Source organism: Ahaetulla prasina, chromosome 1, assembly GCF_028640845.1.
Source record: "Ahaetulla prasina isolate Xishuangbanna chromosome 1, ASM2864084v1, whole genome shotgun sequence".
Lineage (NCBI taxonomy): Eukaryota > Metazoa > Chordata > Lepidosauria > Squamata > Colubridae > Ahaetulla > Ahaetulla prasina.
This window is the reverse complement of record NC_080539.1, coordinates 119,858,219-119,879,916: the sequence shown is the minus strand read 5'-3', so window position 1 is coordinate 119,879,916 and position 21,698 is coordinate 119,858,219. Positions and strand designations below refer to the sequence as shown.

At 34.2% G+C, this 21,698-nt stretch overlaps 1 protein-coding gene across 3 annotated transcripts in view; it reads left to right on the top strand.

The window, feature by feature from the left end:
• The first annotated feature begins 582 nt into the window (after window positions 1-582).
• Window positions 583-21,698, top strand: part of PRDM1 (PR/SET domain 1) — a 113,595-nt gene continuing 92,479 nt past the window's right edge. For 2 of the 3 annotated variants that reach the window (XM_058174538.1, XM_058174529.1), the window contains exons 1-3: window positions 583-753; window positions 1,371-1,490; window positions 2,112-2,148. The gene's annotated coding sequence lies outside the window, so the exon portion shown is untranslated. The remainder of the gene's footprint in view (window positions 754-1,370; window positions 1,491-2,111; window positions 2,149-21,698) is intronic. The other variant, XM_058174562.1, reaches the window with a different exon arrangement.

Genomic DNA, 21,698 nt, shown 5'->3' with positions numbered 1-21,698 from the left:
CTGGCGAAGGGAAAGGGGGGTGGCGAGCGTGGCGTTGGGCGAGCTCGTCAGCGGAGGATTTTGGAGCGCTCCCCGTCCTTTCCCTGCCCCCCCCCCCAAAAAAAAGGGGAAAAAACCCCAAACCATTCCCCTCGCGCGCGCACTAAAAAGGCAAAGTGGAGGAGTGAAGCGCGCGCGTCGGTGTCTCCGGTCTTGACTCCCTTCCCTCAGGGAGTCACTCGCCACCCACGAGGCTTGGCGCTCGCAGGGGTCCCTGCCCGAAGAAACCGGGAGTCTTGAGAGGGAAACTTCCTCGTTAAGAGAAAAAGGCATGGGAGAAAATCGCTGGCGGGGCAGTTTCTGAGACCCGGCTCCTCAGTTGTTGTTGGTTTCTTTTACGCACGCCGCTTGCCTGGGGACTGAGCCCTTCGCCCTTCGCCCTCCCGAGTTTGAGGTGGCGACTGAGCGCGTTGGAATACGCGGCGGCATTGGCTTTCTTAAGGCATCCGCGGCCGCTTCGGGATTGGCTCCCCGCTTTCTGCCCCCCCCCCCCGTTTCAGGGCGACCTTGCACACCTTCGTCTTCCTCTCCTCCTTGCCGCCTGCGGGTTGTTGGTGTTTTGGGGGGTTTTGTTTTTATTTTTTTTGCTCCGTTTTGCGAATAGCGTTTGTGTGTCCTCGTTTTCCACGTGTCGGGCGACGTCGCTCAGGAAGATGAAACAGAAGCCTTGCTCCTCCTGCGATTTAGCCAAGTAATAATAATAATAATAAAAAGGTAAGTTGCTCCGGTGGGTTAGTACAGGGATGCATGGGGAGGTGGGGTGGGGGGGAGGTTGAAGAGGGCGGAGGGGAAGTATCGGTGCTTATCCTGAAAGTAACCTCGGGGAGGAAATCTGTGTATTAAGATGAGCATTAGGCTTGGGTCGTCTTGTTTAGGCTGATGTACTATAGGATATATATACTTGGGGCAGGATTTCACTTTTTAAAAGCCGTGCTTTGCTTGCAGGTCTTCTTAAATGCTACGATTGTGAAGTTACGTGTTTATTTTTATGTTCAGCGTTTCTCTTAACTGATCGCGAGTCTTACAGAAACTGGGTTCATTGATTTGGGGGGGTGTTACTTCGACGTTGTGTCATTTAAAAAAAAAAAATCAAGTCTATTCATAGCCCATTTAATTTTGTCTTCACCAAAAATCCACCCCCAAAAACAGCATTTAAGGAACTTTTTTTTTCCTTTCATCATCTGGGTTCTGATTTTTTCGTTTCTAAGGTTTCTCCAACCTATTTTTTCCAACCTGACTGAAGGTATGTTTGTGTAACCAGATGCAGAGACTTGCTGTCTGATAGAGAATTACCTTAGCCTTTGAATTCAGGAGATGTGTTTGTTTTTCAGGGTTCAAGCTGCATTCTGAAGGAGAAGAAGGTAACAGAAGCCACCTGAAAAAAGGAGCAACCGAGAAGATTTTTTTTTAAAAAAAACCCTTGCCTGAAATCCTACTAGATTTTGAAGCAGGTGGGACATGCAGAATTGGAAATGGGGTATCAGGAATAAGCAGGAATTGTGGAGGATTGTTTTGGCATAACAGGGTTTATTCTAATCTTCAGAAAACGCAGTGCATAATCTTAAATCAATTATTCTTAATACCTGTCATCAAAGTTTGTTAGATCTGAAAGTTTTTGAGAGTAGGGTTTTTTCCCCCAAGATTAATTTCTCAAATGTGGCAAAGCTTAAGTAACTGTTGTTGCTCAATCTGTAAAAAAAAATAGAAATGGTGGTAGTTTTATCTAGCTACGCAAAGAGCAAACAAAAGCATTTAATATCTTTAAGGGAATTCCCATTCTTGGCGGTAGGCTGGACCACATGGTAGAGATAAGCAGTTTAAGTATTAAATTTGGTTATGAATTCATACAATAGTTTAAAGCTTTTAACAATGGTTATTTTGTTTGCTTTTTGCAGGATTTTGAAAAGTTAAGTTGTTGCTTCCTTTGAGAAAAGGACTATATATTGAAGATATTCCTGTCTATATAGTTCAAATTAGAGAATCTTAATTATTGGGGGAAGGAAAGAATAGGAAAGATTTTTGGATCCAAATTGAACTCTATTCCATTAGGAATCTGTTTCCTTTCCCTTTAGATTATTCTTGAAAGCTTTAAAAGAAGATTTGGGAAAGGTAAGTCATTGATTAAAATTAAAAATCAAGGTTATTTACTGTGGCTACTTAGATGTTACTTCTTTAAACATTCTTACACTTAAGGTTATCTTGAAGTTCATATATTAGGAAGGCAAAAACATTAGTTTTATTCTGCTATGGTTTTTTCAACAAACAAGCAGGTTTATTCATTTCATAGTTACTTAAAATTTAAATATTTAAAATATCTAATGTTAAAGTTTGTAGCATTATGCACAATGAATCTATACTCTCTATATATAAAATTGTAGCAAAATTAAGATAAATAAAATACTGTAGCAGCTTCATTGTGTGGCAAAAGTGACACTTTTTATTGTTTGTATGTGCTGCAAAAGTTATCTGTTACATTTTGTTCAGCTACAGTTAAGTCGCCTTCATTTATTACTTCTTCACATGGCTGGTTATGTCTGCCAGCAACAAATGAACTCGCAGATTGAGGTAAAGAATGTAGGCATAATGCCATATTAAATGCTATGAATAATATTAGCTATCTAGTCTTCAGCATGCAGTAGTTGTGATGAAGCTGCAACTCTGTCTTACTTTCTTGAAAGTTAGCCTGTCATCTTCATACTTTGTATATCTATATACAGACTGTGTATGATAAATCTCATTGACAAATCAAGTTCAACCTGCTTGCACAAAAGATTAATGTTAATGCTGCAATTGGAGAATACCATCATGATTAAATAGTTTTACAGTGACATTTTCCATATATGCTTATATGGAATTTGTTGATTTATTCTCACTTTCAATTTTAATACAATATTTTATGTTTATTTAACATTTGGAAAAATGTTGGGTTTTTTCCCCCCTGGAACAATATTAATAGAAAACAGGCAAATATGTTGCTAAATAAAATAGTCTAATATGTAGTTGAATTACTGTGCCTTTTACTCTTAGTCACTTGAGAGTGACCCCACTGAACTCTATAAAGTTTGTTTATGTGATAACATCCATAGATTTTTTTTTGTTCAATTCTAATAACATAAGCGGGGTTTTTTTGTATAAAACATTATACAAAAAATATACAATAGTTTCTCAACTGGCTGAAATTACGTATATACAGTAATAAATTGGTTTAGTTTCAACATACCTGATTTAATCTCATAGTACCTACTTCTGCTCTGCAGATAAATTTAAGATGCTGCCTTTAACAATATTGACTGCTAGTCTCAGTGGTTATCTTATTTAATAGAATTGCATTTAAGTATTTAATTGATCGCATTCCACCATTATAAAAGACCAGACACCTGTAATTTATCTATAAAGTTTCTATTAAAACAATTCCTATCATCTTGACATTGACAACGAAGTTACGAAATGAATCAAGACAATACCAAAAGGCATAGGAATTAAAAATACTAGGAGACTGAAAAGTTTAACATTTTTAAGTGACAGTTAAGGAACTTATAATCACTTGGGCAGACAGTAATAATCTGCAAAGAAAAACTGCACAGTCTTATATAGTGAAAGTATTTCAGTTTCTGAGTGAGAGTCTACCTGATTTCAACAGGAGCTTCTGTATAAAGCACGTTGGAATAAATGAAATAAGTGATAGGTTGTCTAAACAGTTGTCTGATATGGCTATAAATATCTTTATACATTATTTAACTTGAGTGAAAGCACTTCATTTCATTCAGTCAACTTCATTTTTTTCCTATTTAGCATAAAACTGCAATAATTATTTTCTGTTCACTACTTAAATAAATGTAGCATAACTAAAAACTGAGCAATACTTTCTATTCTGTATGGATCACAGTTTTTGGCTATTACCTCAGTTTCTTTGCACATGCTTTTTCCCCCCCTTAGAAAGTTAAATGTTTGCTTTTCAGATGAGTCAATGCTCGAATTGCCTTTTCAATCCTCAAGGCATATGTTAAACATGAAAAAAGATAGATATTGCAATAATAAGATTTTTAACTATTCTTGTGCCACAAATCTGATTCCCTTTACATGGAAGTTACTCAGAACAATTTGTCCCCAACCAGGCATGTGATTGCTATTATAGTTGTTGTTCATTATTATTATACTTTAAAAACAATTCTAACAAAAGATTTTAATATATGCTGTGTTTGATTGGTTGCAATGTAAGGAAGTTAAGTACTGTATACTAAATGTGTTTGGTTGGTTGGTTTGGGGGAAGTGGGGTCCTCTACAATCTGTTCACAACCTGCTTGTGAAAATACCTGGACTATGTTGCCAGCAAAACTCAGATGCTCCACTAAGCAGACAACTAACAACTAATTTTGGAGCATCAAAAGATAAATGTGTTACCTGTTTTGATTCATGTTCCTGACTTTTCTGACTGCATCATTTACCTGCCAACAATTTGTGGCTTACAGAAAGGAGCCATGATAGGATGTATTAATTAAATGAGAGGCATAGATTTGCTTAAACCAAGGGATCTGTTTAATAAATTGGTATTATCATTTTGCAGTTTATAGCAAATGTTTACACTGAAAGTTGCAATGGAGCACATACGAAAATGAAAAGAGTAAACTCAGTACCTAATATTTGTTTCTTAGAAGTTAGGAAAAGATCCCTCCTTACTTTTGATCTATTATTATATTGACTGGGTTCTTTATAAAATTATATAGGCTTTATAGAAACCATGCATTTTATGCTATATTAATGTTATATACCTACTTTTATTTCAAGCAATGGATGTATAAAGACTAATGTCAGAGCAGGTTGGTCTTCTACTTGTGGATTAAAGAGTTTTACAGTATTTTAACATATTTGCCAATACATTAAAGTTTTGCTGTGATCTTTTAATTCACATTCCAGAAATATAGATGAATAAAGGGTGGATCTTCTAGCTTCCCACGCTCACCTCAGCTATGCAGTCTTTGGTTGGAATTTATTTCAGACCAAGACATGCATTTCATTAATCATATCTTTAATAATCCCACTAAAAGCTATTCAAAGTTTTTGTCCTCCTTAAAGTCAGACGTTGGTTAATTACACCTAAATAGTAATTTCCATTTATTTAGACACACTTCACCTCGGTCTCTCTTACCAGATGTAATAAATTGGTTTCATGCTGGTGCTGTATTTGTGATTAAAGATTTCTAAACACTCTTTTTCACAACCCCTAATCTGTTTTTTTATGTAAAAGAGTTTAAAGATTGCCATGCATATAAGCAGATTTGTCTGCTTAATTAAGAAAATATGTCATTTTTAAAAAAAATTATCACAGTCACCATGCATTGAAATAATTTACATCTTTCAGTTCATAGCTATTATGTAAGAAGAGCTGAAGTCACCATGAAAGTGAGTAGCATTAATTTTTTATGATAATTTTTTAGCTTTTGCAAAGGTCAAGTGGGTTTAGCAATTTAGGAATCACTTGCTTAGTTAATTCATACTTCATAATCTGAGGGATCAATTTTATTAAAAGTGCTGCTATGAAGTCCAAAGCATATCAAATTTCAGGTTCAGGGAAGTTTCCTCCAGATAATTATGTATAACCATGCAGTCTTGAATAAGAAAGTAAAATATAACATCAGAATGAATATAGTTTAAATAATAATTGTCTCAGAGGAGCAATATATTGCATATATTTTAAAATCCAGAAGCAAGTATTTCTTTTTCAATCTCCTAATAATAAAGAGGAAAAGTTCATTTTCCAAGACTGATATTTCCTGCTGCTCTTGTTCTATAGCCTCTTCTACTATTTCCATAGGTATTTGATGTCCAGTTTAGATGTGCCTTATCAAGACTTGATAAATTTAAAAGTCCTGAATTTGAGAGAAAGGTTTAGTGAGTAGGATTTAATCATTTGTTGAAAAGAGATCCTCAGAAAACAGCTTGAGTACGTTTATTTTAAATGTTTATTTTAAAAAAATGCTTCCTAGGTAACATCAATGGTTGTATAACTAAAGCATGACATTTACTTTTCTGCATAAATGAACTGTTTCAGAAATAGTTGACTGAAATAATTATGAGATTTCACAAAAGTTACAATCAGTATAATCTGAAATAATATTATCCAAAACAATCATTTATGTACTTCTTGCTGTAATATAATGTTAAATCCAACAGGACTTAATCAAACATTCCTTCTTAATATTTTTTCTATTTGCTTCTTGTATATCATTTACATTCTTCTGCTCTTGCAATATTAAAAGTATGTCTCTTCAGTGCCGAGAAATATCCTTTCTTAATTTATAACTACTGACATGATATTTCAAAAGGGTATGTATTAGTAATAAATTAATGTGAGAAAACTATAGGAATAAGCAGCTGAAAAGTGAGTGTTAAATTGAGTTTAGATTTCTGGCTCTAATTTGTGGCAAATGGTGCTTTATAAACACTTTGTTTTCCCCTACCTATTTATTTAAATTCTGCAAATTGTGGCAGTTAAGTAGATGCAAACTTTAAACTGCAGTATTTTTATCCTAAAAGATCCCTGATGCAAACTCAATATTTTATGATGGTTTCTTAAATGATATTATAATCATTAAATCCATGACTTTCTCAAAATCTGTATGATAACTTCAATATCCATTCTTATTTAGATTTAAAAATTATATTTTATTGAGTTCTGATTTACTACTTTTATTAGATTTGAAACATAGCATTCAAAAATGGAATTAATGTTATATTTATCATGGTAGAATTCTAAATTCTTACTTAGAGGTAGCATTGTTTTTTGTAATAATGATTCCCTCCCCCCATACAATATTTTGTTTTGAGTATTGAAAAATCTGGAATTTCATAAGTAGCTTTGATGTAAGTTTATTCAGACAGAACTTAGTATAGATATATCAGTAGCCTGCCATTGCTAACAAATGAAAAACTTTGTCCAAAAAATAACATCCAAATATGTATTAACATAGATTACAAATAGATATTTAAGAAACATTTTTCTCCCTGGTTCCAATAGAGGATAGGTGGATATAACTTGATTTTCACGAAACAGGAATATACATTTTTTTTTCTGTTGAAATAACAATATGCACAGAATTCTCATATAATTTTTTGTGGAATGAGTGCATTCCAGTAGAAGTTTTTATTAAGGTGGCTATAATGTTCATTCAGTAAATGTAGTAAATATAAAAATGACAAAGTGTGTAAGAAATACTTATTGTTCAGAATCTAAAAAAGTTTGCTTGGTTTTTTTCTTTTTAACAGTAGCTTTCTTTTCGATCTATAAGTATTTGTTGAGAGAATATCATTCAATTTTAATTAAGACATATTTTTAGATTACATGTTTTTCTCAAAAACTTAGACTGAGATTAAGTCCAAATTACAAAATTAGATTCAAATTATTTTTCTTTTTTCTTAGATAACAATATGAAGTGTGCTTCAATATGTGCACTGAATTCTTTTTCTCCCATAATAAATATATACTTGAACAAAGTAGGAAGTGTGTTTTTCATATAGAAGATTGCTATTAGGTGCAGTAATATTATTTACAAAGTAAAGAATTCATGTTTTATATCCGCATATTTATTGTTTAAATAAATATTTATTTAATATATTAATATATCATTATAGTGGCATTCTATTTTTTGCTATTCCCTGCTTCTAAATTGAAGCCTCTTTTGCTCGCACTTTAAAAAGAAGAATAAGAACAATATCCAGTTGTTAAGGCATATAAAAAACCTTTGTGATAGGGAAAAAAATGTATACTTTTTTAGTCTCTTATTTTTATTTCAAAAATCTATTGCCCAAAAGAGCAGTTTTGTTGCATGAATCTTGGGAAATGTGTTCAATATTTTTTAAATTCCCTTTTTTAAATAATCCAAAGAATATGGAATTTAGCTACACAGATTTCCTAAGAAAGTGGAAATATATTTCCAGTTAAAGAAAATGGAAACTACTTATATTACTATTTTGTGACAACTTGCATTAAGTTGATTTCTCAAAAAAAAATTCCATTCATCCATATGGCACACATAAGCCAATTGCTCAGAGGTTACTACACTATCAAAAATATGTGGATGTTCCGTTTAGTATTGCCTAGTCCTAAACACCACATAAACTCACACTGCACATTTCCTGAGTAACAAAAATTACCAATGAGCAAGATGTAGTCATGCAATGTTTTTAAAAATTGAACTAGGAGTGTGAGGCACATGAGTTTAAATGTACATGAAGTCATGAAATATATAGGATGATTTTGATTATTCTATTTCAGTGTAACTTAACCCATAGTTAAAATGGCAAGAAATGTATAGTTCTTGGAGGAAAAGTAGAATGTAATCTAATAAATAACAGGAAACATTGGTAAGCAGGCCTAAAAGATAACATGTTTTTTGGATGAAGGATAAATAAATTGGGGAAGATTAATTCCTCGAAGATTACCATAGTATGTTCCCAACCGTGTTGGCTGTCATAAAGCTTTAAAAACTTGGCTGTGTACCCAAGCCTGGGCCTGTCAATGTGTTAAGGACCCTGTTTCTTATTAGTTGGTTAAAACAATTGCTGTTTTAATTGTTTTTAATTGTCTTAACTGTTCTATAGTTTTAGAATTGCAAGTCCCAGAGTAACCTGGCTGAGTTGGACAGCTATAGAAAATGAACGAACGAATGAACAAACAAATGAATGAATGAATGAATGAATGAATGAATGAATGAATGAATGAATGAATGAATGACACAAGCCTTAAAGCAATCCTGCAAGAATATATGATACTTGGTATTATTATTCACTGTTTTGTAGATGGCAGGAATTGAGGCAGCATGATTATTTTTTACAGCAATTACAGATCTTGGTGCAATATGACCATTTTAGGAATGAACATTGCGATCCTTAAAGAGAATTAGCTGTTTGCATATTTTACATTGGCCAATACAGTCCCAGCAGCATTGGGAAAAGAGCAAGGAAAAGTATCTTACTCATCTGACCTTGCAACCTTAGCAAGTTTTCACTAAAAGGTAGCCATAGCCAGAAACTGCTTGTACAGTTCTTCTGAGTTTTCTTTATTCTCAAGAGTCTGTTATCTAGTGTATATCAGGATGTAACTGACTAAAGTACAAAGAAGGAAACTGGAAATTAGCATGTTATAATAAACTTTTGGAACTTCCTACCTTTACAGCATTTATAACAATATATAAAATAATACTGAAAAGGGCAGAAGTTAATAAAATTATTAGTTTTAAAAAATAGTTAATAAAAATGTAATTGCCACAAAAAATTGATCATCCTACCAAAATAACAAAAGAAGTAGAAATAGATTATTTCTTTCTACTTTTCTTAAAATTAGCAAAACAGGATATTGTCAACACTGTTAGATTTTTTTTTAAATCAAGATTTAAATCAAATTTAGATTTGTTAAATAAAGAGTTGTTTAATATGAAATAGGATAGAAAGAGTGAAACAGAAGTTTCAACAGAAATGGAATTCTGGAGTATTTGAATTATGCAGTCTTTTAATTTTACCTTTTCACAGAAATACAGGTCTGCTATGCATAGCATTTAAAAAATACATTTAGAGTGCCTTAGAAATTAGAATTGTAGGGCATGTAAATTGATGTAGAACTACAAAAGTTATTGAGAGTGAATTATCCCCCAAAGGCAGCACTAACTTTCTCTTCCTTATTATAAGGACATTGTTCATCAAGATTTCTTTTTCACAAGTAATTTCCTGAATGCATTACCTTGAGGGTTATTTAGACATATGAACCTTCACTAACCTTTTGGGTGGCTTTTCCTATTTTTATTGTATTGTTGCTGATGTTACAGCTTAAATAAATAATAAAAAAAGTATGCAGAACTTCAAAACTTTTTAATGTTTTAGCATAAGTTGCTAAATGTTTTAGAATAAGTTGAAGACCTGCATAATATTGGTACATTTTATCATTAAAGTCTAAGAAAAATTAAACATATAACGTTGCAAGATGACATTGGCCTATCAAGAATTCATTGTTGCCTTGATATGCAACATCAAAAAAGAGTAATAGAATGTATTTTTTTTCCTGAACAACATTTTCTTTTAATCTGGCTAGAGTAGTTTCAATTCAGTCTGGACTGCTTTTCTTTTTAAAAGTTTTTACATTCTTTCCAGACCCATGGAAATTTTGTATGAGAGTTTCTTGATTACATGCACTTCTGTCTAAAAGACTGAACACTTTTAACCTTTTCAGTTCAAACCAGGGGTGAAATGCTCCCGGTTCAGACCGGCTTGCCCGATCCGGTAGCGATGGCGGCTGCTGGTTCGGAGAACTGGTGGCAAAAATCCTGGCCCCGCCCCCCTGTCTCTGCTGAGCCGCACCATTTGGGGACCGCGCTTTTCAGCTGAGATCAGCAGAGCCTTTAAACTCTAAAAAAAAAGTTTTAAAAGCTCCTCTGGCGATCTCACCTGAGTTCCTCATCAGCAGTACCTTAAAAAACATGTTTTTTAAGAAAAAAAAGAAAACCTTTTAAGAGATTCTAAGGCACTTACCTAATTATTGATCTAACGCATGGCTTTCCCAGCCCGAAAGGAGCAGTTTCAGCAGGGAGACAGAATCAGTTGCTAGCTAATCTATTTCCTCAGTGAGCAACTAATCTGCCTGCTTTGCTGGCTGAGAAACTCTGGGAATTGAAGTCCACAAACCTTAAAGTTACTAAGGTTCGAGACCCCTGATCTAAAAAATATAAATAAAATAAAATAATAAAATAAAATATTTGTGCAGCTTTCTGATATCTGGTGTGTTTCTGTAGTGTTTCACTCTAACTACACAAACACACAAAATCTCACAAAGCTGTATCTGGCATTTTGTGTGTGTGTGTGTGAGTCAGTTGTGTTGTGTGTGTGTAAAGTGTGAAAGTTGGTTTTTGAGCTTTTTGTGGCTGTGTGAGGTTCCTGCTTGTTGCAAGGGCCATTTTGGGTGAAGTGCAGCTGCTTTTACATTGTGTGTGACAGTTGTGTTGTGTTGTGTGTGTGTGTAAAGTGTGAAAGATGGTTTTTGGTACCACTTATTGTTTTGTATACTTTGTTTATTATTTTTATTATTTATTGTTATTGGCCACGCCCACCCAGTCATCTGATCACCAAGCCATGCCCACCAATTAAGCCACGCCCACAGAACCGGTAGGGAAAAATTTTAGATTTCACCCCTGGTTCAAACCAACATTCAATTTTACAAAATAGTGCCTTTGTTCCCTTATAACAAATTTTATATTCTTTAAAATTAAGCTTTGATATTTACTTTGGGGGTGGGGGTGGGGGTGGGGGTGAGGGTATATTTCTGTTATGAAAATAATGTAAGCGATAAGAAATATAAATTATTCCATTTTCTGCTTTGCTCCAACCAACATTAAGTGTGAATCAGTTAATGATTTTTTTTATTTAATGTTGTCACAACAGTATACATAAACATCGTCATAGTAAAAAAAAGAAAAACATATCATGAATATATATATATATATATATATATATATATACATATATATATATATATATAAATATATATATATAGGATATGCATAGCTATATTAATTAGATATAATAAAGAGAACAATAGGACAGGAACGGTAGGCACTTTTGTGCTCTTATGCACGCCCCTTATAGTCCTCTTAGGAATGGGGTGAGGTCAATAGTAGACAGTTTTTGATTGAAGATTTTGGGATTTTTTGTAGAGACTATGGAGTCAGGTAATGAGTTCCAAGCATTAACAACTCTGTTGCAGAAGTCATATTTTCTGCAATCAAGTTTGAAGTGGTTGACATTAAGCTTGAATCTATTTTTTGCTCTTGTAATATTGTGATTGAAGCTGAAGTAGTCATTTACAGGAAGGATATTGCAATAGATGATTTTGTGTGTTAATCACAGGTCATGTCGAAGTCGACGTAATTGTAAGTTTTCTAATCCCAGGATTTCAAGCCTGGTGGCATAAGGTATTTTGTTGCTTTCGGAGGAGTGAAGAACTCTTCTAGTGAAATATTTCTGAACTCGTTCTATTGTATTTATGTCAGAGATGAGGTATGGGTTCCAGACGGATGAGCTGTATTCAAGAATAGGTCTGGCAAATGTTTTGTATCCTCTGGTTAGTAGTGTAGAGTTTTTGGAAAAGAAGCTGCGTAAAATTAGGTTAACTACTTTTAGAGCCTTTTTTGCTATGTAGTTGCAGTGGGCTTTGGCATTTAGGTCATTTGATATGAGAACTCCAAGATCTTTGACAGGGTGAGGGTCATCAGTAAGGTAATGACCATCAAGTTTGTACTTGTTGATAGGATTCTTTTTTCCAATATGTAAGACTGAACATTTGCTGGTAGAGATTTGGAGTTGCCAAGTTTTAGACCAATCGGAAACTAAGTCGAGGTCTTTTTGAAGGGTAGAAGTATTGTTAGTGGTATTAAATAGTTTGACATCGTCAGCAAAGAGAACACAATAACTTGAGATGAGGTCACAGAGATCATTTATGTATAGTATGAAGAGTGTTGGACCAAGAACACTACCTTGGGGAACGCCACTTTTGACAAGAACAGGATTTGATATAGCGTTACCAATTCTGACCACTTGTTGTCTATTTGACAGGAAGGCATTTATCCAATTGTGAAGAGGTCCCGAAATGCCGTAGGATTTTAGTTTGAGCAGTAGTTTATCATGTACTACTGAATCAAAAGCTCTGCAGAAGTCTATGTAGATTGCATCTATTGCTTTACCTTGATCAAGGTTGGTAGTCCATATGTTTTTGCAATGAAGAAGTTGTAAGTTACAAGACAATTTTTTTCTGAAACCAAATTGTTTATTAGAGAGAAGGTTGTTTGTTTCAAGGTGGAGTGTAATGGATTGGTTTATGATAGATTCCATTACTTTGCATGAGACACAGCATAGAGAGAGAGGTCTGTAATTTTCAACTAGGCTTGGATCTCCTTTTTTGAAGATAGGGATGACTGTGGCTAGAGACCAGAGTTTTGGAAGGGAACTAGTTTTGAAGGCTTTATTAAAGATTATGCTTAAGGGTTCAGCTATATTAATTGAAAGTTTTTTTAAAAAGTATGCACATAGTCCATCTGGTCCAATAGATAAAGATGGTTTCAGGTTGCGAAGGGCTTTTTCAACATTATCTTCAGTGAAGTCTATATGTGTTAGGTCGTTGTTTTCTTCTGTGCAGTTTATATGAGTTAAGTCGTTGTTAATATTATTGGTATGATTGGGGAATGTTGGATATGAGCCATCACTGTTTACAAAGACTGAGCCGAAGAATGTGTTGAAGAGGTTTGCTTTAACTGTTTTGTCAGTACATTCTTTGCCGTTAGGTTCTTTTAGTGGTGGGATGGATCTTGTTTCTTTAAGTTTATTGTTTACAAAATTATAGAAAGCACGATTGGAATTAGTGCGTAGAAGGTTTTCTTCTTGTTTGGTGTGGTAAGTGTTACATTCTTTTTTTATTTGGTTGCAAATATTCTTGTAGCGGTTTTTGAAGTTTGCTACATAACCCTTTTTGTTTTTTTTCCAGAGGGATTTTTTTTTTTGGATTGCAGTTTTTTTATTGATATGGGTAATTTGCTTTTCTTTTTGATTTTGGTGGTGATTTGTGGTACGTATAGTTTGATGATTTTATTGATTTCAAGTAGGAATACTTTATAGTGGTCTTCTACAGTGATACAGGTTGAGAATAGATTTTGCCAGTCAAGAAATGAGAGATCATTGTTTATAAGGTCATAGTTGGCTTTTTTAAAATTGTAGTTTGGAGTACTATTGTTGTGATGATTTATGCGAGGGCGTATGTTTAGATAAAAGTCTATCATGCAGTGGTCACTGTTGGAAAAGGGTTCTTTTACTTGTAGTCCATAAATTGAGTTTGCATTATTACAAAAGATGAGGTCAAGGCAGTTCATGAGTCTAGTATTGTTAGTTACTAGTTGTTCAAGACCTAGGTTTGTAACTGCGTTGTATAGTGTAGTAAGGATTGGTTCAGTTGTACATTCATTTGTTATCCAGTTTATAGAAGGTAAATTTAGGTCTCCCAGAAAGATGAGAGGATATGGGCAAGAGGTAGCCCATGTTAGTAGTGAGGTTAACATATTTGCATGAGTGATGTCGTAGTCAATTACTGAACTAATCTAACTTGGTGAGAAAGTAACTTGGTGAGAAAGAACACTATATATTTTCAAATATAGAATGAAAGTAGTTGTGTAAATTCATGTGTCTGAGTCCAAAGAAAACTCACAATGTTATTGCGTATGGTCATTGTATGGATGGTTCAGAAATCAGTAATTTAGCTCAGGAACAGCTTGTGGAATTCACATTTTGTCCGTCACCTTCATTCATTCATTTTTCAGTATATTCTTCATATAACTCTGTCAGCCTTTTCTCAGGCTTCTGCAAATTATTTCCTCTCTTTGCCTTTTTATAATTATGTGTGACTTTTCTTCTACAGTGTAAGTGTAGTAATCTTTTTAGGAAACAACAAGGAGTCTGTAATTTGCTGCGAGTCAAAATGCCCTTTCACAAAGTTATTAAAGATCAAGGGTTATCTCATCCTTTTATCTTTGCAAATGAGATGATATCTTCTATTAGAACAACTGGTTTTTAAAATACTGGAAGTGAGCACTGTCTATCTTCTCTTTTAAGTATCTTTTTGCAAGTAAAATTTTCATTTAAGCTCTATTTATGTATAGTGGGCTTTTTAGTTGTTTTCCACGATATTACTTAACTTTTTAGATTAACTAGATATACCCTATAATCCTAAAAATCTTAAATATGCCCTTTACTGTTCATGATTAAAAGGTATCTGGAAACCATTATTTGAAAAATAAAAATTATTGACCTTTTCCCCTCTCACTTACTGCTAATATGTTAATTTAAATGTCAAGTGTTTTTACCAGGAGATAGATAGAAAGAGAGAGAGAAAGAGAGAGAGAGATCTTTAAAAATATTTTAAGAAATAGGCAACTTGAAAGCTAAGCAGGTGGTGAAGTTCCCAAAGGAAAATTAGTATTTAGTTCCAGAAATAGTTTATTTGTAATTAGATCTACTTGATTAAAGTTGATTTTTTTTTCTTAAATTGTTACCAAATTCCAATATTATTGATAATAATTTTAAAACATCTCTATGTACCTAAATATAAACAAATGATTTATTTTTAGCATATCTCCTTATCAAAACTCAGTTTCTATGAAAGATGCAACTTTACAGTTGAAAATAGAGTTCAATTATTTTGTGTTCATGTGTTAATGAAGCAGAAAGTTACTTGAGGGAGTCTCTTTTCACTGCAAATACCTGTTTGGTTATGCACAAGCTGCTTTCTTAAGTTTTCTCTTGTATCTCTTGTCTACATTCAAATGATGGCTTTAATAGCTGCAACCAGTGGCAAATCTTCCTTCTTGGAAACCAGTCTTTTCACCTTCTTCAGCTCAGCAGGAATAAGTAATGGCTTATAATTAGTGGAGCCATCCATCTTAGCATTTGTCTTAAAACCTGATGTCTTCCCTTTCTATATTCCTCTTCTCCAGTTAACTAGCCTATCAGTATAATCATGGCCCAACATCTGAAAAACCAATGTATTACAAACTATGTAAAAATAAAAAATATATTTCTAATATTTCACACATTATGACACAATAATAAAGGAATGTTATTTGGGGTTTGTGGATAATTGTCCAAACACAAAATGCTCCAAGTTTAAGCCAACTAGGAGATCATTTTACAAAAGATAGCAAAAATTAGTTTAATTGCTAACATGAATCTTTACATACACACACACACACAAAATTAATAGTTCACAAGTTTGAAATGCTTTTTCAAAAACGTTATGGAATAACTATGTATCCCTATCTGGCCCCAGAAGAAAAAGCATATGTGAATAAATTCACAGCTTTTACCCTGAAGGGAGGAAGTGCATAGTGGCTCCATATTAAGATAAAATGAGTAACGTTGACCAGAATTAGCTAATGGTATCAAAGCAGAATGATTAAATATAAAACAGTAGCAAAGATCTCCAGGAGGGCATCAAAATAAAACATATTCTTTGTGTGAAACAGAAAATTTATTGGGAAAACCGCCACCACCCCGCCCCAAATTCATATGTTTTTTGATGAAGTTTAAACTAATTGTGTTTGGGAAGGAATGGAATTACAGAGTTGTAGAGGCTAAATCAGTAAAAATATTGATTTAATGCTTCATTATACAGTCTAATCCCTGCAAAATGAGATGTACAATAAAGCAATTTTTAACTTAAATGAAAATATAATTTTTCATGTGGCTTGTCAAATGTTATTTAAACTTAAATGAAAAGCAAGGGGAGGCAACAGAAATAATAATACAAATGTTGGTATGCATGTTATGAGAAAAGGAGAAGGCCTAAAGTCTTTAAGGAAGTTGAATAATGAAAAACCTTATAAACAATAAGAGGAAGATTTTCCTTTCAAAGAGGAAGAGCTTTGCTTGGCTGAGGTATTTCTGGAGTTGAAGTCCACAAGTCTTAAGGTTGCCAAGTTTGGAGACCCCTGCTTATGAGGTATCAACCCGCCCAATTATAAATGGAATATTGTTTTCTCTTTTGTCACCCTGCCAAAGATTTTCTACAAATCACAAAGTTTCTTTATATTCTTAAAAGCCATTCTAATATGCAGGGAATACAAATGCATTTGATGAAAAAATTTGGAGAAAAAAAATTAAAGTAATATGATGATTCAGAATTCAACTACACATTATTCAGAGGGAAAAATCACTCACCAAAAGTATGGAAGGAGAGGTAATAAAATTATAATTTTAGATTCATTTCTGTCATGGTAATAGTGACAATTTTTTCCCATTCACAATTCCTGAAAGTTGAATTGAAAAATTGAAATATGAAAATGTGCTGTTTCAGCTCAGTTCTGGTCTCCAAACAACCCTTCTGAGTTCTTCAGCTGTTGAAACAATTCTTGACATTTTTTTGTATATTCTAACATAGTAGTCCCCAAACTTGGCAACTTTAAGACTTGTAGATTTTAACTCTCAGAATTCCTCAGCCAGCCATGCCAGCTGGGGAATTCTGTGAGTTGAAGCCCACAAATCTTAAAGTTGCCAAGTTTGGAGACTCCTGTTCTAACAGTAGATGCATTGCTGTTTTGTGGCTTGAGATTGGATTGTTCTTTTATTGCTTTTCACCAAATATTTTATAACAACCACTGTTATTCATTCTAGATGCATTGTTGAGAGAAAACAAGCAGATATTTTGGGTAGAAGAAGTCTGCCCTAGTAGCACATTTGCTGCTTTTAGAAAAGCGAGTAAGGGCTTGGTTTCCCAATAGTGATTTATTGTGTTTAATGTGAGTATGTATGAAAATGTTTCTATGAATATGACTGAAGTCCAAGTATATTATGTCCACAGCATTTACTGATCCGCTAATTTAGTCACTTTGTCAAAGAATTCAACAGGGTTTGTGTGGCATGATCTGTTTTTGACAAACCCATGTTGGTTTCTAGTATTTAGCTTGTTTCTAAGTGTTTACAGATCTGTTGTTTGATTATCTTTTCCAAGATCTTCCAAGGTATTAATGTCAGACTAATTCCTAGGTCTGTAGTTTCCTGGGTCTGTTTTTTTCCTTTTTTTCCTTTTTTTAAGATTGGAACCATATCAGCCTTTTTCCAGTCCTCTGGTAGTTCCCCAGTGCTCCAGGATTTTTGAAAGATATGGTTCAGTGCTTCCCAGATCATATCTGCAGCTTCTTCAGAACCCGGAGATGTAATCCATCCAGTTCTGGATATTTAAACTCTTTTAGAGTGATTGGTGTTTTCTTACCATTTTCTTGCCTATTTTGACTTGTATTCCTAATCTGTTTTTTATGGTACTATTTTTGTTAGGTTAGATCAGAGGTGTCAAACTCAAGGCCCAAAGGCTGGATTTGGCCCATGGGGTGCTTAGATCTGGCCCACAGGGCTGCCCTGGAAATAGTGAAGGATGGCCCATGGTGTTCCTGAGCTCTGTTTTTGCTGGCAGAGTGCTGAAGGAGGCCATCGCAGCCGAAAACAGAGCCGGGGAGGGGTGCCTCTTACACAAGTGATGTCAAGCTGGCCACGCCTATCCCAGCTATGCCAAACCGACCCCCGAGGTCAAACACAACCCTGATTATTAAACAGTATTAAATGTATTAAACAATTCCACCTGCTGCCAGTTTCCTCCTTGCCATTAGTGGATTTATCATTTCCTTATAATTTTTCTTGTTTTTTTATATGTTGAAAGAAACTTTTTTGTTGTTATTTTTGACATTTGTTGCAAATCTTAGTTTGTTCTGAGACTTAGCTTTCCTGACTTCATCTTTGCAGATTTGGTCTATTAGCTGGTATTCTGCCTTAATTATGTATTCTCTTTCCATTTTTTATACTTGTCCATTTTGTCTTTATCAGAGAGTTCCTTAATGCAGCTAAGCTGATTTCGTCTGGGGTCTCTTTTTTCTCTCTCTCAGTGCTATTGTGCTGTTATTTGTAAGGATAACAAATATCTGCAATATTTTCTTAACCCCCTCCCCCTTATGTGTGTGAAAGGGGACTTTTCATGTGTCCTGTTGGAAAATTATTCTTGGTAATTTCCATTTCAGTTTGCACCTAGCACACTCCCAGTTAATCCCTAAATCCAGATCTGAACATACACACCTGCTTCTCAATTCAGCTAGCAAAAATACACTTTAATATCTGTTTAATAAAGATCAGTACACTATAAAACTGTTAACTGGCAAAGCAGGACAAAAGCAGGCAGATAAACCAGAAGAACAGGCATGAATTTATATCTTTATGTATCAAAAGGCACAGAATTTTCAAGAACCTCTAGAAACAATCTTGGGGATAATTAGTGTAGACAGTGCCAAAGAGACTAGCTGTGGTTATTCCAACTTTCATCCTTTTATTTGCATATTAAGCAGCAGAATAGAGGTAGAAAGTAGAACATCAGGTGAGCCTTTATCTCTCCAGCACTGTGCAAAAAATAATTTGGGGATCAGGGATGATGTATCCAATACATGCAAGCAGCATATAGTTGCTTTTGTTTGGCCTGCATGGAGCAGACATGTTTCCAAAAAAAGAAATACACACAGAAAACCACACAAGAAGATTTTAAAACCCTTATTATGGAGATGTACTAATTGAAAGGAATGTTTAAAAGACTTTAGCTACTCTGCCTATAATCTCTTGGCTGAGTGATGCAGGAGGTTTATTTAGATGAATAGGAAAATGTAGTATCTGTTTTTTGGAGGGGGGGGACATTTTTGATAAAGTTCATTTAAACAGGTTTTTTCCAGAGTAGTGTTTATTTATTCAATTTATGTGCTGCCCATCTCGTGGTTTGAGGTTATTCTGTTTGTCTGGGTTGTTTTCCTCCCCATAGGCTTCATTTTAATACTTTCATTTTAAAAATAATATTCTTGGCTAAATTATCTGCAAATTAGGTGATGAGTAGCATTCAGTACCACTTTAGCTGCAGTATCACCTAACCTACACTTGTGACCAGGAACGAATAACAAGGCAGCCATTCAGCAGCGAGTGATCTCAAATTCACATTGATAGAAGGCCTGAAGCTGTAACGTCAGGAACCAGCGTTGCTCAGATCTGTTATATAAACATAAATGAGATACGTTCCACTCTCAAGTCTGGGGAAAGAATAGCCAAACCTCTGTTGATCAAAAGGTCAAGGGAAAGAGGCTTTAATATTTAACTCTATGTCTGACCTACATATAGAATTTGATTTCTGTTTTTGGGAAGTCCTTAAAATTTCAGCTTCATTTATTTTGATGATGATGATGATGATGATGATGATGATGATGATGATGATGATGATGATAATAATAATAATAATAATATTTTATATGTATTTATTAAATTTATATGTCACCCATCTCCCTGATGAGGGAACTTTGGATGAGTTCTAAAATGTGACATTGAGTTTCTAGAACAATAGAGATTTATAGCTAAGTCTGATGTCCAAAAATGGTTTTGTTCCTGTGTAACACAGAGCAATGAAATAACTTTTTTCTTCAGATGAATCATAGCCAACTCATCATGTTTTGAGTGGAACTATTTTGTTACAACTTTAAAACAAATATATTTTCTATCTGCGTACACATGGGTATTAAACAACATACTTATTCATAGCAAAGTGCAGGTAATACATTCCAGATATTAAAAACACGGATCTTTGTTTGAAAGGGAAGATATTTACAGGTAGTGAATTAAAACAGGAGAAAATAAGGCATAACCAATAGATAAATTTTCTATAACCAACAGAAGGTTTATCAGTATGCAACATCCATAGTATAAACATTGTAATAGTAAACTAAAGATTGGAATTGTTGCAACTGCCTTTTTAAAAATAATATGACATTATGAAACGCTAAGATTTGGAGGGTTTTAAGACATCAAATATAATCCTGGGGTCCAAATTGAAATCCAAATTGAAGCATAAATGACAAATAATTTTCTAACTTTTAGAATGAATGGGAGCCTTCTTAGTAATTGGTTTCACTGTTAATTATATTTATTTTTAAGCCTGGTTTTTCTTAGTATTTAACTGGTATCTTCCTTCCTGTAATTTAAACCCATTATTACATACTCATTCTTTGGGATGTCAGAGATTGTGACTTTACTTTCTGTATGACATCCTTGCAAATATTAAAGAGTGCTATCATATCATTGTTCAGTTTTCACTTTTCAGGGCTAAATATATCCAGTTCACTTGGGCTTTTCTTATAATTTAGTCTTACTTCCCTAATCATCCTCTTCTCCCTCCTCTGATACTGTTCCCCTTTGTCTAAATCTAATCTGAAGGCTACAGTTTTCAACAACTATTTTAAGAAGTAGAAATACATTTGCTCAAGAATGGGCCTAGAAGATACGTTTGGAATTTTGAGAATACCTTGTTAAGTTATCTTACAAAATGGCTGGGAATCTTGCTGGGTCACGAAATGCAGAATGCATTAATTTACCAGAACATTATCTTCTCCCTTGTCCCTCCTCCCACATGACATTCCATATTACTTCTGCTTACCTTTGTCCTGTTTCTGGCAGGCAGGTACACTTGCAAACAAAACTCTGGACTGCAATCTCCTATCAGTTTTAGTTTCTAAGAATATATGTATGGGACCAGAATACTCTTGGAAATAAAGAGGATAATTCAGGGAGCTCTCTCCAGAGCTGAAGAAGCTTCTTGAATGAGAAGTGAAACATCTCCAAAGTAAAACAAAAAAATCCAGTTGCCTCTTGAAAAAAGCACCTCAGGGAGATGCCACATTTTGCATTGTGCTAACTTTCTATCTGAATTTATGTCACAATTTGTAGAACAAGGTAAAGCCATCTAACCAAGACACTCTGTATTTGATGGCTTTATACTTAACTGAGCTGGAACAAACAAATTCCTACTTCTTACTTGTTATTATTTGTATAGAATTCGTTCTACAGATTAGAATTTCTGATTTGGCATACTTTCAGGAACAGCAATGGTGGGTTGAGGATGTCTCCACTATTGCAGAGCTGATGACCACAGTGAAAAGGGTAGCCATTGAATGGATTGCCTCCTGAGAAGTCCTCTCTGGATCAAGAAGAAAACAAGACTCACCCACAAGTTTTCTCCATACAAAATCTTTCTGTGAGATCATAAAATAAATGATCTCTAGTGGTTTAAG